Source organism: Parasteatoda tepidariorum, chromosome 3, assembly GCF_982258835.1.
Source record: "Parasteatoda tepidariorum strain Cologne lab strain chromosome 3, Ptep-v5.0, whole genome shotgun sequence".
NCBI lineage: Eukaryota > Metazoa > Arthropoda > Arachnida > Araneae > Theridiidae > Parasteatoda > Parasteatoda tepidariorum.
Genome location: NC_141757.1, coordinates 40,564,017 through 40,581,374, shown reverse-complemented (window position 1 = coordinate 40,581,374; position 17,358 = coordinate 40,564,017). Strand labels below are relative to the sequence as shown.

The following is a 17,358-nucleotide window of genomic DNA, read 5'->3' as shown; positions in this document are numbered from 1 at the left end:
AAACTAGTACCGACCGGAACTTGCTTCAGAACAAAAAATCTGAAGTACCGTAATTTTTACTATAGAAATTACTGTAAAATCATTGAATTACTCTAATTAAATACAATATAGTATTTTGTGGAAAAAATAGACTTTTCGTTTAAATTGATTTTGCAGATGATGCACTTAAACTACCTGCTCTTTTAACTGTAATTTTATCAAGCAGTGTAGGCGTTTTTATAATAATAAAATTTTTGAATTGTTGTAAATATGCAACTTTTACACCATACCTGCTTTTCTTCGTCCATGACACAGTAATCTTTAGCTACTTGTGGTATGTCTGACCACTCTTTTTCGGCAAAATCTGCGATAAGCTTAATAAGTTTCGCAGTTTTCTATAAAAAATTTTTTGTTAAGCCTTAAATATATAGTTAATAGTACAGTGAAAGAAAAAAGGTATCACCCTAAATAGCTTAAATGTAAGTGATGAGATTTTCACTTTCTGGAATTCAATATTAAAATTGAGAAAGATTTGATTAAGATTGGTGCAATGGCCTGCTAATTCTTTAGTACTAATTAATTTACGAAATTAGATACAAAAAAACCTTCGATTAAAGACATTACCTATTTTTTGAATTGATTGGAATTTTTTACTCTCAAAATTATAGGGGGGTAACGACTTTCCGGACAATATGGTCCCGATATTTTTGTCTGGAAAGTGGACGAAATTTGTTGCAACTAGTTATTAGTTTCAGTTTTCACGTATTTTTAAGCGAATCCAAAAATTATGAAAATTGTTTTACAAGTAAAATTACTATTCGTTCTAGTAAAAGTACTAATTCGTTCTCCATTTAAAATAGGTTTGTTAATTTGAGGCCAAAGATTGGTAATGTTAATATCACTTTTTGCGTATCTCCTAATATCTCGGAAAATTTTTTACCGAATCAAAACTTTTTTGCACAAAATTATAAAAAAATTTTATCTCCATGCAAAAATATTTTTAATAACTATTTATAATATAACTATTTTTAATCACTATTTATTATAATTATTTCTCTTAATTATTCTTTATAATTATTATTTAATTTAATTATGGTTGAAAGGAAAATTGAATGTAAAGGTATACAAATTTTTACATCATTTTAAAGAATGTAATTTTATACGTACCCTGGAGGTCCGTAGGAACAATTTGGGAACCACTGTTTTACGTAGATAAAAATGTCGGTTGTTTTAGTGTTATAAACTTCAATAGATTAAGATTCTAATTATAAAAAGTTATCTCATCTTATCTTTCTCAAAATTGTTTTAGTATGCAAACAACTTAAGAAAAATAATTTTACCTCCTTTGCTCCCATCTTTATGCAACTGGAAAACTCATCATCTAGATCTTTATCTGAAATTAAATTGTTTTCTAATTAGAGGGGGGAAAAACATAAGACATTTTTGAAAATTACCCGATTTCCAAGTATCAATATGATCCAGGATAAAAAGACATACAAAAAAATTAAAATATTCGTTAATTAAACTTCCTTGATTAAAGAGAATTTGAGTGAATGAGGCTATATATATATATATATATATATATATATATATATATATATATATATTGAATATTGTTTGATAAGGCGAACTTCTAAAAACATGTCCCACTTAATCTAATAGCGTTAAGCTATCAGAAAGAGAAACAAATAACAATAAATAAGAAAACTGGAATTTTTTAAGTTAAAAAATTGTGACCTCATAATTTTTTCAAACTTGCACATTATTTCGTATTGTTGATCATTACCAATTTATTGATTATTTTATTTTAACTTGTAAGAGGAATGTGTATTCATCTAGTAACAATAGCATAAGAGTAAAATTACTTTTATTTTCAACGCTACTTTGCTTAGAAAAAAAAAATCAATATATTATAAGAGCAGTGTATCTGAAACACAAAGTAATGCGAACCATAAACAAAAGAAAAATTATCTGTCGAAGCTATTTAAGGGTTATTTTTCCTTTCCTTATTTCAATTATTGATTCTTAACAAAAAAAATGTTAATTCCTCTTTAATGTTAATCTAAGCTGCTGGTTCAACTTTTTCACATCTAATTCCTAACGCCTTAGCGTTCAATGCCAAGCGAGTAATTTATTAGGGTTGTTTTTTCACCATTTGTGACCAAGTCACCAAGTTTTACTACTGAGATCTTCATATTTTGATATGTTTAATCAAACATAGCATGTTTACTAAACTAATTAGGTGATAATCCTACTAGTTATTGCTAAAATATGGAATACTAATTAGTTGATGTGTTTTAAACTATTAGTTTAAACAAACATAAGAGTTGAATATGAAAAATAAATATTTTTTAGAAGTTGATAGAATAAAGTAGTTCATAACATTTTTAGTTGCTACATTAAACTAATTGAATTTTCTATTATTAATCTAATTAATAATTATAGGAAAAACACTATGTTTCACGCAGAAAGACAAAGATCAAATTGGTTGGCGACCGAATGGAGCACTTTTCTGCTTACGCTCAATTTGTTTTGTGTCCACTAGATTGAGGGCACAGGAGGATAGTAAAATAAAAATATGTAGCCGTAAGTAATATACACTAAATTTTAACATTTCAAGGGCGGCGCCAGTAGGGGGTCAGAAGGGGGGCAATTGCACCCCCGTCGGACATGGCCAGCCCCCCCCCCCATCGGGAAAAATTTAGAGTCTCGTCGGGAAAATAGTCTGGTCACATTTTTTTCTAAATAATGTCAAAAAATACCTAATAAGAATTTTTGTAGTTAATTTTTTATTTTTAAGAATTAGTAACAAAAATTAGTAAAATATATTGTAAATTCTATGTAATTGTTGTTTCACTGCACTACTTGTAACTTTGCCCATACATTGTTAAACTAGAGACCGGATGCGATTAGACATGGTTGAAATTGGCGACTTTTCGAAGTGCCTTAGAAATCCTTTCCCACAGACACATCTTCATTTTCTTGGAACAAAAGCCTGGGGACAGAAAGAGACGCAGGTCCCCTTCTTTACAAATTCTTTTTTGATGTTATGTGTTTATCAATGGTTTATGGGATCAAATAATTGTTTTTTGAAATTTTCAAGTAAAATGAAAGTATAAGAAAAAAAAAATTCCAATTTTTTTTATACTTTTAAATGAGGAAAATCATTTACTTATTCGGGTTCAAGGTTTATATTTTAATCAACGCAATAAATATGCAGTCGGAAAAAAAGAAAAAAAGTAAAAAAAAAATTTTAATTTTTTTTTATTTTTATCATTGTCTTAGTAGTAAAAAGATTGTTGATTGATACAGAAGAACAATTAAACTGTTCGTATTCAATATCTTTAAATATATATTAATCAGCAGATTCTCATTGACTTATTTTATGTACAGTGAAATGGAAAAAGGGAACACCTTGATTAACTTTTGATTTAATCATATTTTCACGTACAAAGAGTCAATACCATATTTTAAGTTACGAAAATGACCAGAAAAGCGCATTCTGTTCTGGATAAACTTCCAAGTTTGTCTATAGTTTAATTTTCAAAATGAGGAAACAGCCGCAATCTGCAAGATATGGTCTGAAGTAAGTTACGGCAGAGAGAGAGAGTTGGAAAATATGGGTCCTTTAACTTTAACTTCACTCTTCGATTATAGCCTATTATCTCGAGAACTTTTTGAGTGTATTGAAAAATTTTTGCATAAAATAACGAAAAACATTTTACACACAAATTTTTAAGCAAAATTAATCTTAAATCATTATTTGTTATTTTTTATTAGTTTATTAAATAGTAGTAAAATATATTGAATTGTATGTTCTACATATTTTTACATCCTTTTAATTTCAAAATACAAACCTTCAGTGCAATCGATCAATTAGTTTATGAGTTATCAAATTTTAAAAAAGTCAGTTTGCTTAAAATTTTATTTATCTCGAATTATTCAACCGATTTCATTCAAATTTTGTATTTTACAATTTAAAATTACCTTCCATAAAAATTTGTATATCTTACTGTTTTATTTTATCCGTTGTTGAATAACCGACCCAATTTTCGGGTTTACGACTACTAATGTTCAACTCCGTAGCCTTGTAATTTTGAACCAATCCAGAAGACAAGGAAACTCCTGGATAAGTACCCCCATAGGTATTGATTTGTTATGGGAACCTGGAAGACTTTGCGACTCGACATATTTAACGTGCATCATCAGTATCCATTTACTACACGGGGATTTCAAAAATCGGGATTCAAAATTTTTCCAACGCATATTATAAATAAAAATATAAAAAATATTAAATATTTTATAACTATTTAAAACTATATTTTTTGCATGGCATTACCTTCGGAAAAACGAATTTTTGCAATTGTATAAAAATTTTTTCGATTCAATCAAAACGCAAAACGTTCTTGAGATATGACGAGATTGAGATACTATCATCACATTATCATTGAGTTATTATTTCGAAGCTATTACTATGCAATTATTATGAAATTAACAAAAGAGAAGAAAAGGAAAGACGTTTTTATTTATTTTATTAATTATATTAATATTGAAAGTGAACATAATTTCACCTTATTTTCCTCTTTCAATCATAATCCTTAAAATTATCAAAGCATATGTATATGGATAACCACCAGCTAAATTACCTTTCTGTATAAAAATGAAAAATTATTTTGCTATTATCAGCAATATTGACATATACTTCAAATGAATGTACAGAGCGCAAAAAAATAAATGAACCCACTGGAATAAATTTTAATCTTAAGTTCGATTCTTCATGTTCTAGGACTCATTCGTAATGGCACGAGAGGGTGACATCAAATCAGAGCCGTTTTTAACGATGGGCCCAGTGCCTCGAGTTCTGATGGGGCCCCCGAAAAGTCTAAAGTCACATTGCATTTTTTTTTTCTTTTTTAATTGTAACTCATTTATTATTTATAAGGTCCCACTCAAGATCCCACTTTTTTCTTCTCTTCTTAAAGTTTTATTCAGAGATTTATTCAGATTATTTTTTCTTTTTTACGTAGACGGATGCTTTTCAAAATCTAATCAAAGTGTTTACAAATATAAAATAATTGTTATTCTTCACTTTTCTAACCAAAAGAGCAATAAAACGCTTTTTCCACTGATGAAAATATCCCCACTTTCGTAACTACCACCCACAGAGTTGTCAAGTAGCCTCCTCACTTTACACTGTGAGAAAATGTTTTTAGCTTCTTGATATTGCCTAGGGGCTCTTTTTTCCTAACTTCGGAAATATCAGATATCCACAGAAACACCCTTTTGTTTGATTTCTGGTCATAAATTTCTAAGAAGAAAACATTTCTAGGGCTGTAAATAGGGGAAGGGTCTTGTTAGAATCTGTCTTGAGATTACGAAATTTAGATATTTTTTTCTGATTTATTATACAAGCTTTTTTTTTCCTTTAATCATCCTAAATGTTTCAACTAGCCTGATTGTTTAATTTATTTAATTATTGTAGTTGATTTAATTTTGCTATTTTTCAAATCAATCGTAAGGAATGAAATAGGAATTTCTACATCAAATTTTCGTAGGATATTAAGAAGACATAAATCTTTCACGTTGGAGGTAAGCAAATATATCTATTAAATCAATTTTGGTAAATCTATTTGAATTTAGGGAAAACGTGAAAGGTTTGCACAGTTTTTTATATATACATTGAGATTTTTTTTGTTTACTTATTTAAATGACGGGCCACTATTCAATTCCCTCTTTGACTGGCCTGTTTGGCAAAACTCTTGATTTGATCTGTTCTGGATAAAATGGATACAACAAATGTAATTTTACTTTAATTTAACTTACTGCTAACAGACAGAAACAACATATGATTTTGCTTAATAGAGCAATGAAATCAAATGATCATCAGCTAAAAAAATGTTTAAACATGAGAAAAAAAATTTTTATAACTCCTGTATAACCAAATTTTCCATGTTTCCCCTAAATATGAAATATGTTTAATTTGTAATATTATATTTCGTACACGAAATTAATTTATTTAGTTAGCTTATGACTTTGGTGTTTATTGATCATATTTGTTTCTATTTTTAACTCCTTTTTGTTGTTATTATGTGTTTAAAGTTAATAAGGCTTCTCAATTTTTTTATTAATAAGGCTTTTAAATTTCCTAATCAAAGTCGAAAGAATTTCTTAAAATTATAAATCGAAACTATGTATGAAATTTTGACAGCTTTGTTTTTATTTCAAACGTGTGTATTCAATTTAATGAAATAAAAATAAATAAAAAAATGAAGAAATATAAATAAATGACTGAATCAAATAAAAAACTTCGTTATCATATCATCGTTAAAATAATTTGAGTATTAATAAATTATTTAAAAATAAGCAAATTTTTAGTTTAAAAGGTAAAAAAAATTTTGATTTCTTTAAAAGGTAATTATGCTCCATCATTCGATCATGAAACTATTTAATATCTGTTCCTAAGGATCAGAATTCTTTTTTATTTTACTTTATAGGAAAAATGTTATATACTTAACACTTTCATGTGATATGCTGCAATTTTAAATACCTAAAAGATGATTGAAATTGTCAATTCAAAAAACGATTAATACTTTAACAATTAATGCGCAAAAAAGTAGTAAAAAAAATAATTGTCGCACAAAAATATAACATTAAGTAAGAACGAAACAAAAATGCTATCAAAATATGCTGAATCACTAGTGAGACAGGTGGGATGAAAGACATCGAAAACAATTTGATTGAATAGTAAAACTAGAAGGTGTTTCTAAAATCCGGAAATCAATCAGGCTTCAATTTTTTTGTCACGAAATTTATTAGGGGCTATTCGTTAGATATCAATATGGGTTATGTTTTTTCTCTTAGATTAAATATTAAACATTAACAAATATTTGTCTTTTAAAACCTTACACTCTATAATAATTATTAATTCTATAATAATCTTATAATAATTATTCTATAATTGTAATTCTAACACTAATTTCTAATTGATATAAAGCTTCAGTTTGTTCCATTAATATATTAAATGTCTTCCATCGGCGGAGCCCTGACATTACGATTAAAGTTTATTAAGGTAATTACGAATATTATAACCTAAAAACAGACTATTTTTAAAATATTTAATTCGTGGAATGTAGATTTCTCATCGTTTTATCATTTTCAATCTTAAATAAGGTTTTATATCCGAAAGTTAAATTTGCAGTCCTCGTGTTATATCTAGTCTAGTTTTGAATCTATTTTTGGTGCATATACTACTTAAGCTGAAAACGAATAAGATAAGCCGAATTATGGTTTACTTCTAAATGAACTGAAGATACTTGTTATAAATGTTAAAAATGGTAATTTGAAAAGCATTTTTCAAGAATGTCAAGTATCTAAATGACTTAATTTATTAAATTTAAAGAAAAAAAATTAAAATATCCTCAAGGCAGGTGTATATATTTGGAGCTGATAATTATGAAATCTAACACAAAACTGTGAGATCGTGTGTTCTATTCCAGCTGAAGACACTTTTTAATTATTATTTTTTAATACTGAAAAATGTTTTTTTATTTTTTAAGTACGCATGTTAATAACCAATAATTTACCAATTATATAAAAAAACTGGAAGGCTCCGCTACCTGTTCATTTTGCTCACTAACCCTCGTGGTTGCTTCTGCCTTTCATTGCAGATTAAGAGGAAAAACGGTTTATTTCCTTTTTTTTCTACAAAAATTACGATTGAATTACCATTTACATTTTGAATATGATTAAATTTAAGCAAATCAATAAAATTGGTAGCAATCAATAAAATTGGTACCAATCAATAAAATTGGAAAATTGGTACCTGAGTTATTACTCAATAAAGTTGGACTCATGGGATAGAGCATTCTCCTCCGAATGAGGTGCACCGAGTTCGATTCCCGGTGATGGCTGATCGATATGAATTCTACACCCGGCTTTTACCGACCACAGTGCTGACGTGAAATATCCTCAGTGGTAGGCGGATCATGGATTAGAGTTCCCTTGGTATCAGACTAACCGTGGGAGGATTTCGTGGTTTTCCTCTCCATGTAACTCAAATGCTGGATAGTTCCATCAAAACGTCCTCCACGAAGGCAAAAATTTCTTCCACTACTTGATCCAGGAGTTCACTTGTCTGCTGGATTGGGTTCAAAATTACAAGGCTACGGAGTTAAACATTAGTAGTAGTAAACTCGAAATCTGGTGGGCTGCTCAATGACTGTTATAAAATAAACTAATAATTTGGCCACGATAGCTTGGTTGATGGTAGGGCTATGGACTCGTGTTCGTGAGAAAGGGAGTTCGAATTGAGCCTGCCCAAGTATAAAATGGTGACTGGTGCATATTAAATCTGTCGGGGTCATAAACTCCTTCAAGTTCTCTCAACAATTCAATACCTCTGGGTATTGATCCAGGAGTTTCCTTGTCTTCTGGATTGGTTTTAAAATTTCAACGCTACGTAGTTAAACATTGGCTCAAAATTGAGTCAGTCTTTCAACGGCGATTATAAAAAAAAAAACTAATAATCAAACTGTATTTTCTTGTATTTTTTATAACTCCTTGTATATTTTCTACACACCTTCATAATTTTATGTTTCTAAGTCTAACAGATTTTGATCTGCAAAGCAAAATGTATGTTTTATAGGAAATTGATTTTGATGATGTGATAGAAGATTCGCCTCTCAAAAAGCACGAAAAGTATAGTTACCTTAAAGTTTCGATAAAAATAATGTATATAAGCTTTTATAATTAATTTATATCTTTCTTACTCTTAAAATAAATAAAAATTTAAAAATTATTTTTAAAAAAAAAATTTTTCTCTAAATTTACTCATAAAGGGCCCCCAGCCCTCATAAAGGGTCCAGTCCACAAGCCCAGGGCCCCTGTAAACATAAAAACGGCTCTGCATCAAATATACTAATTAATTAGTCCAAACGATATTTTAAGTTAGGAAATTAGACATAAAATCGTTATCCGATAAGACATACCTTTTTTTCGACGGATTCGGATTTCTGACCCCCAAAATATAGTAGTTTTAATTTAGAAATATTGTTTTATTAGTTTTTTCTGGAGCGCTCTTGAAAGTTAACACCCTTTACTGTTAACTTTAGTTTTTGCGTATTTTAATACAGCCCACTTTTTTGTAAGCGAATTGAAAAAGTTTTCCATACAATTCCAATCTGATCAATCAATTCATATTCCTTTTCTACAGATAATTTCATGCAAAATAAAACTTTTAGTAAACATTTATTATTACTTTATTTAAGGGAAGTCGAGAAACTTAAGAAATGTAAAGTGTACAATTTTTTCATCATTTGCAATTTTAAATGTCAAAATACAAAATTTAAGCAAAATCGGTCAAATAAGTCATTAGAAAAAGAAGAAAAAAAAGAGAGAGAGAGAAACTATTATTTTTCGAAATTTGGTCCCCTAACTTCTTCATTTTTAGTGTCCATTTTTTGTGACTTAAATTTCGTAACTATGAAAGCAAATTTAAATTGTAGAGGAAAGAATGTTTCGCGTTGGTAAACAATAATCAATTAACTGTGTAAAAGGCTATTCGTTGCAGGCGTATGTCAATATGCAAAAAGCTTTTGCAGGGCGAAACAGAAATCTTGTCGAAAGTGTGCTTTCAGCTTTCAACGAAAACATAGGCAGACAAACAGCAGCCATGTGTGGCAATTTTTTTTAAAAATGTAAGTTAGTTAATATTTGTTTCTCGGAGGCAAATTTAAAATTTGTAAATTGAAAAATAATTACAAATTTAAACTATATTGTTTGAATCTTATATTTTAAGCCGATAGACCTACTCTTTTTCTCAAATGAAGAAATTAGCATTTTGCCGGACATAGATGTTCACTTTAAAAGCATCTTTGAAAAGAAAAAGGAGACGCAAGGAGAAATTTTAAAAGTCTCTTTGTATTTATTTACAATATATATTAACGTCGAGTCCCCTCATTAAAATAGCCTTTTTTTTGTCCGTAAAATTATACTATGTAACATTAAAAAAAAATTCGAATTTTACAGTTTTATGGGCATAACCATTTCGAAGTTCGTTCAAAACGGGGCATGATATCTTTAGATGGAATACGTGGATGCAAAAAATGTACTTAAAACTTTATTTGCAAAACATTTAAATGATTCAAAAGCCAATCGATGCACATAAAAATAACATTTTATATCAAAATGTTCTTTGAATGTTTTGTTAAATGTGCATGAAATTTTAAATTTTTATTAACGAATAATTTTTGAGTTATGAGAGTAAGAAGCGTAGAAATTTTTTGAAATTGCGGTTACTGCTACAACTATTTTTTCTCATTACAGAAATAATTTTTACGCTTACAATGTATGGTAATTTGCACCATACAGTACAAAATATATCGGTAACAGAAAAAAAATTAAATTTAAATTTACATTAAAAGGAATCTGCACATTATGGTATCAATATTAGTGATTTTAGATTCTTAGAAACACACTTGAAATTTAATTTAAATACTTTGAATTAACTTGTTTGAGCCCCCTGCCAGACTTGCCCCCTTGTCGGGCAGAGTCTGGCGCCACCCTTGATTTAAGTTAGGAAATTTCAGAGAAAAATTGAGATAAGTATACTTTGCTGAGTTATAAAGGTAAGTGGAAGCATATTTCATTAGAAAATATGAATGCACTACTTTGTATTATGGAAATATTATTACTACATACTTAGTCACTTAGGAAAATAATCGTTTTTTTAAAACTCACTTATACAAATAAGGAACGTCAATCACAGCGCATGTGTTTATGATTTGAACATAAAAATATTCTCACCTCCTGATTTGCATTTGATCCATTCCAAGCAAGGCTTGAAGTGCTCGCCAGTACCTATGTCGTCTGAACTTGAAGGCATACCCATACCGTTTACAAAATCTAAACAAAAACAATGCATAGTCAAAACAACAACAGTGAATATTAAATTAATTAGCATCTTAGCAACAATGATAACTTATCTGCCTTATTTTACTACCTAATACTCTACTCAACTCAACTGAATCAGCTTTAAATATGTAAAATTTAGCTGTTTAAACAATATAACGTGATCAGAATACATTGTGGATTGATTGAGAAGGTAAGTTTTGTTAAAAACAATGCAGAATGCTCTATTTCCCTATTCTTTGTTTTAAACTTTGGATTTTAGAGAAAAATCTGGAAAAGGAACGATATCCCTATTGAGATATGTTTTTGATCAAAGTAAAATGTATTTACATTGATATTACAAGTTGAAATATATTCAATTCATTCTCCACATTTCATTACAATACAATCTATACATTTCATTTTTTTTTTATTTCCTTAAGGAAGCAGCATTGTTCTTTCTATTGCAACTTTTATAAGTACAGCTTATTAAGCTTTTGTTACGTTTAATTTGTTGGAAAATAAGTATTGAAGGAAGATTGTGGGGAAAAAAGTATTGAATGCAAAGCACATTATAATATCACTTATATTCTAGTTGTTTTCGTTAAGTTCATGAGGAAAAAAAAACAGTTAAGTGGACGTTAGAACGTGCTTAGATCAGGTATAAAAAAATTTCCATACTTTATTTATAACATTAAAATTTTTTGATTTATTATTGGAATAAAAGGCTTTTTTTATATAGATTATTAAATATTTATATTCTTTCAACTTCATTCAATTTTTTCCACAATATTTTACTGCAACAAAACAGAAATTTCAATAACTTATGCTGTGACAATACATATTGGAACAACTCTCCAACACTGCCAAAAAAATTTCATTACATATTAACACCAAAATGGTAGCAACTTTTTCCATGGAGCTAGGAGTAAGTGGAGAAGACACTCCCATTAGCCCACTCCTTTCAAGGTGAAGCAACCGCGAGAGTTTTCCGCCATCTTACTTGCTGCGTCGTTGTGCGCTCATACATCTTTCTATTTCTAGTTAATCCATGCTTTTAAACGAAGCTTGGAGGGCGGTTTTGAAGGGTTCTTAATTTGATTTAAAGTGTCGAATTTAGTCTTTTAAGTTAAATAAGAGATCCATCCATCCAAGCTTTCTCCATTTTTTATTTAGCCGTTAGAATTTTCGTATTTCTAACTTTTAGAAAAAACATTTCAACTTGAGAGAATTTTTGAAACAAATAGAATTCTTGGTAAAGTTAATATTAGGTCAAGTTCATTTAACAATCACTATGCACTTTTCAAAACAATTTCAAGAAGATAAAAAAGTTTATTATCTAGAAATTTAAAATTTATATTACTCTGATAGTTTTAATTCATAGGTCCATAAAGTCAGGTAACTAATTATTTTAAGAAAAGACAGGAAAAAAAGACAGGAAAAAAAGACAGGAATATCACAATATTTTTTTATTTTATTTGAACGACTTAAAACTCCTCATGCACCACAAAGTATAGCATGAGGCTTACAGTTGTAAGTAGAAAACACCACAATACCACAATATTGAAAGATGTTTATTGTTAAAGAATGATTTCAGAAAGTGAAATACATAAATTTATACAAATTTCTCTTGCTAAAAATAAATCCTTACATATGAAGATTTATACTTTGATAGTTTTATGAATACTTAAATAGGACATTTTTAATTGCATACAAAGTAAATCAATTTAAAGAAAAATATGTCAAAATGCTTATTAAAAAAAAGGAAAAATATGTTACAGATTAATAAAATATTATCACAGTATTCTAGTAATTATTTAAAAAAAAAAAAAATTCTTAAACCAGAGCAAAGGCACATTGAAAAATCTAGAAACAGATCCTTAAATATATACATATATTTTGTTTATAAATTGAATATAGCTGTTTTCAAAATTATTAAATTTGAAAGAAAAAAAATTAGCTTAGGGATTAGAAAATTCTATGCATTAAAAAAAACAATAATAATATATATATATATACATTGAGAGAGAAACATGTTCAATGCTTTCAATGAAGCTATGTACATTTAATGTATACAACAAAAAGCAACTAACAATTTTCTTAGAGGGGTGCATTGAACTTTATAAATCCAGAAAAAGATTCTTAAATGTAGAGAAAAACACATTTAATGTTTTCAATGAAGGTATACAACAAAAACATTTAGAAAAAAAAATACTTTAACTTGGAGAGTTTTTAAAACAAAAGTAGATCTATTTCATTTTACAATCGCTATGTATTTATCAATACAACTTAAAAAATATAATTAAATTTATTAAGAATTGTAAAATTTCAACCACCCTGAGAGTTTTATAAGTTCAAACTTAAGAGTTCAAACTTACTAATTATTATACTAGTAAAGGTAGATAAACTTATTACGTTAAGAAAAATTAGAATTTAAAGAACAAGCTCTGAGCGGTTATGAATATGTCACATCCATAGAGCTAACTCATAGCTCAATATAGAAAATAAAATTGAATACCACAATATTGAAAGATGTTTCTTGTTAAAAAAAGAATTTCAGAAAGTGCAATACATAATTTATGTTCATTTCTCTTGCTAAAAATTAGTCTATACAAATCCATATTAATATACCTAAATAATTTATACTATGAAAATTTTATGAATACTTAAAATATGACATTTTTAATAGCTTACTAAGTAAATTAGTTTAAAAAATTTTTGTCAAAATATTTCTTAAAAACAAATAAAAATTAGAGATTGAGAAAATATTATCACAGTATTCTAGTGACTAACTCAAAATATCTTAGCCCTGAGAGCAATAAACAATTTCTTTAAAAAGGTTTAACTTCACAAATCCTTATGTATATATATATATATATATATATTATTCTCTATAAATAGGAAATTGATTATTGCTAAATTTAAAATAAATCACTTTGATTTAAAAAAGGACTTTGTTTAGGGATTAGAAAACCCTACGCCTTAATAAAAATTATTATTTTTTTTTAGGGGAAATACAGTAAATGAAGGTATAGAACAGAAACTATCAATACCGTAACATTAAGCAAAAACTACATCACTATAAAGCTTAGAATAAATGTATATGTAATCATGGAGTACTTTATTATTATCTAATATTACATGCAATCACTTGTATATAATATTAGATTTTTAATAAATTTAAATTTTTTTTATCTATTTCATATTTGGAATGCAATGGGATACTTTCTGGTTTTAAAAAATATCAATTTTCAGATGAATAACTTCGACAGAAATAAATAAAACTACAGCTGAAATTTTTATAAAGTAACATAAAACCTTAAGATGCAAGAAGTCATAATTAAAATAATATGATTAAAATAATAAGAATTCAAGAAAAAATAATAAGACAAAGTAAGACTACTCGAATAACGAATAAAATAAAAATGATAATAACTGTCCGAACATAAGACAATTCAAGCATGAACGAGCTACAACTGCCAATGTTTTGAAGTAAGTAAGATGGCCAACGGTTAATTTCGCGGTTAACATTGCCGAGCTTTCGGCTTCACGAATTTCTGCTAGTGTCTCCTCCATCTACTCCTAGCTCCATGACTTTTTCACACCGAAACTGGCGCAATGAAATACCAAGGAAAGTTCTCGGTGTAGTAAACACCACAAATGTTTCATTGCACTTTTTTTTTTGTGTAAAGTAGTTGCCGCCATTTTGTGTGATTAGTAACATCAAAAACTGTTACAACAAAGCATATTGCAATATGAAATAATTCATATAAAGTCAATAAAGCTGTTTTTCACGGCGCAATTTAAAGCAAGGACTTTTAATTTGGAATGCACACACTCAACGATTCATGAAATAAAATTAGTTTGTTCATCTGCCTTACGCACATCACACAGACAAAGACAATATTAACGCAATTGGAATTTGGCTTAATAGAATAAAAGTGGATAGAAATTAAAATGCTATGCAAAATCCGTAATGACCCGTGTGGTAGCGTTCCCCAACTGAGAAATACCTGGTTAGGGTGTGAAAGTTAATGTAAAATTGTTGTGATTGACGAGTTAATGATCAGTTATAAATTCCGCCAATACTAAAATTGGCACTCTTGTCGGCATATCTCGTAAAAATAGACCCGTTTTCTCTTATTGGGTTTGACTCTAATTTATGGTGTGACAATACATATTATAGTACACCTGGGAACTACTCTCAAAAAATACTCTACTCTGACAAGCAAATTTCATGATAAAGTAACTCCAAAAATGGTTGCTACTTTTTTCTAGTAATTTGTATAGTGAAATACCTGTCTTTCGTCATCTATAGCGCAATAATCTTAACATACTGCTTTTAAGTCTGACCATTCTATTTTGGAAAAACCTCCGAAAATCTTCACCATTTTCATAACTTTCTAAAAATATTGTTGATCTTTAATTTTCAGAATAGTAGAGTGAGACAGATGAAAAAGAAGATAACGGCCTAACTGACTTACATTTTAGTGATCGAATTTTCCCTTCATAAAACCTAATATTAAAATTGAAATAGATAAGATTAAGATTGGTTTGTTAATAGTTGATTAATATCAAATAAGTTACCATATTAGACACAAAAAACTACTTTCTATTAGCAAACTTCGCTTTCTTTTTCAATGGATTTAAGTTTTTGATTCTCAAAAAAAGAACAGGGTAAACGCAATCTGGTAAAATTTTTTGATCTGGAAAGCGGGCGAAAGTTGAGACTACTGCCTGTTAGTTTTACTTTTTATTTTTTAACACATCGGCTGATAAGTTTCCGGTCTGACATAGAGATGGCGCCCTAAATGCAGAATTAGTATTTTGTTTAGCAAGTTCTAATCTTCAAATAAAAGGTGTCAAAATTTTATAATGATCTGTAGATTGGTTTTAAAGTTACAGTGATTTTAACCTTTGGCCTCAAAATAGGCGTTTGTTTCAACAATCACTTCCTGATTCGTGCTGAATCTCTTATCCGCGAACATTTTTTTCAAGTCTGCAAACAAGTAGAAGTCACTAGGAGACAAATCTGGTGAATAGGGTGGATGCGGGTGAATAGGGGGTGTCTGACACAACGTCAAACAGCACTCGGAATCATCAATTCGTTGTTGTTTTTGGTCAACTGTTAGCACACGCGGCACCCACTTCGAAAACAACTTTCTCATAAACAAATGTTCGTGCAAAATAAAGCCTACACGCTCTTTTGATATATTTAGAGTATCAGCTATGTCATGCAACTTCACTTTGCGGTTTTCTATAACAATTTTGTGGACTTTTGTTATGTTTTCCGGATTAACCACATCTTTAGGGCGTCCAGAGCGTGGCGCACCTTCAACATTTGTACGACCACGTTTAAAATCTTCAAACCAGTCAATAATGGTCGATTTTCCTGGTGAAGAACCCGTATAACACTTATCGAGCCAAGCTTTAGTTTCTACCGTGTTTTTTCCCATTAAATAACAATGTTTAATAAGAACACGAAATTCTTTTTTATCCATTGTTTCAATAAAAATTGGAGTTCGATTAAAATTACTGTAACTTTAAAATCGCAGATCGTTATAAAATTTTGACACCTTTTATTTGAAAGTTAGGACATGCTAAACAAAATACTAATTCTGAATTTAGGGTACCATCTGTATGTCAGATAAGAAACTTATCAGCCGATGTGTTATAAGAGATACGCATTAGAGATGGATTTCATTTTGATCTTTTATAGTTGATGACGTTACAAAAACCAACTAATGGTGATTCTTCTGTTTCTTTTAGATCTGCTTTCAATCGATGTCAAAAATTTGTTGATGTGCAGTGTTTAAACATCTGTCTTTGAAATGTTCTAAGCACATTTTCTCTGATTTTAACCGTGTACTGAAAAAAAATTTTGTTTGCGAAAAGTTTATTAACGAATTATAGTAATTAATTATAAATTTATAATGATATGGTTAAGTTTATGATAGAATAGTTTTCCTTTTTAAAAATTAACATTTTACAATGGTGTTTCTCTGAAACATGTTCATTAGCTGATTAGGTGTCATAATTATTTATTTTTAACAGAAAACTAACAGCTTAATATATTTATAATTGTGAAAAAAAATATCTTGAAAGTATGAGATACGTTACCTATAATCTTCTTCAAATCTGTATTAAAAATAACAATATACAGTGTTTGATAATATATTAATTGAATGATTTTTATATATTTGTATAAGGTTATAAGGGATTAATAGTTTTGTGCTCATGATAGCCAATTGTAATTAAATATTCCTTTCGCCTATTTCAAAATATCTGATTCTTTTTGACCAATGAGAATATTGTAAAATCACGTCATTTGCCTTAACCAATGAAAATATTGAAAACCCATCACATGATTAAATTCTTTTCGATATAATTTTCTGAAATATCTTTCTTTTCAACTTGAGACACTGCCATTGAAACTTAACAAGTTTTATTGTGACTCAATGTTATTAAAAAATTGCATTTTCTACGATGGTT

The 17,358-nt window shown here is 28.6% G+C and overlaps 1 long non-coding RNA gene across 2 annotated transcripts in view; it reads right to left on the bottom strand.

Annotated features, from left to right (window-relative positions):
• Positions 1-17,098, bottom strand: part of LOC107442669 (uncharacterized) — a 36,390-nt gene extending 19,292 nt beyond the window's left edge. Inside the window, exons 1-4 of one of the 2 annotated variants that reach the window (XR_015432508.1) lie at positions 16,987-17,098; positions 10,783-10,881; positions 1,320-1,372; positions 270-374 (exon numbers count right to left, since the gene is read on the bottom strand). This is a non-coding gene — a long non-coding RNA (uncharacterized LOC107442669). Of the gene's footprint in view, positions 1-269; positions 375-1,319; positions 1,373-10,782; positions 11,013-16,986 lie in introns of those variants that run through there. The other variant, XR_015432507.1, reaches the window with a different exon arrangement.
• Between the last annotated feature and the right edge of the window lie 260 nt (positions 17,099-17,358).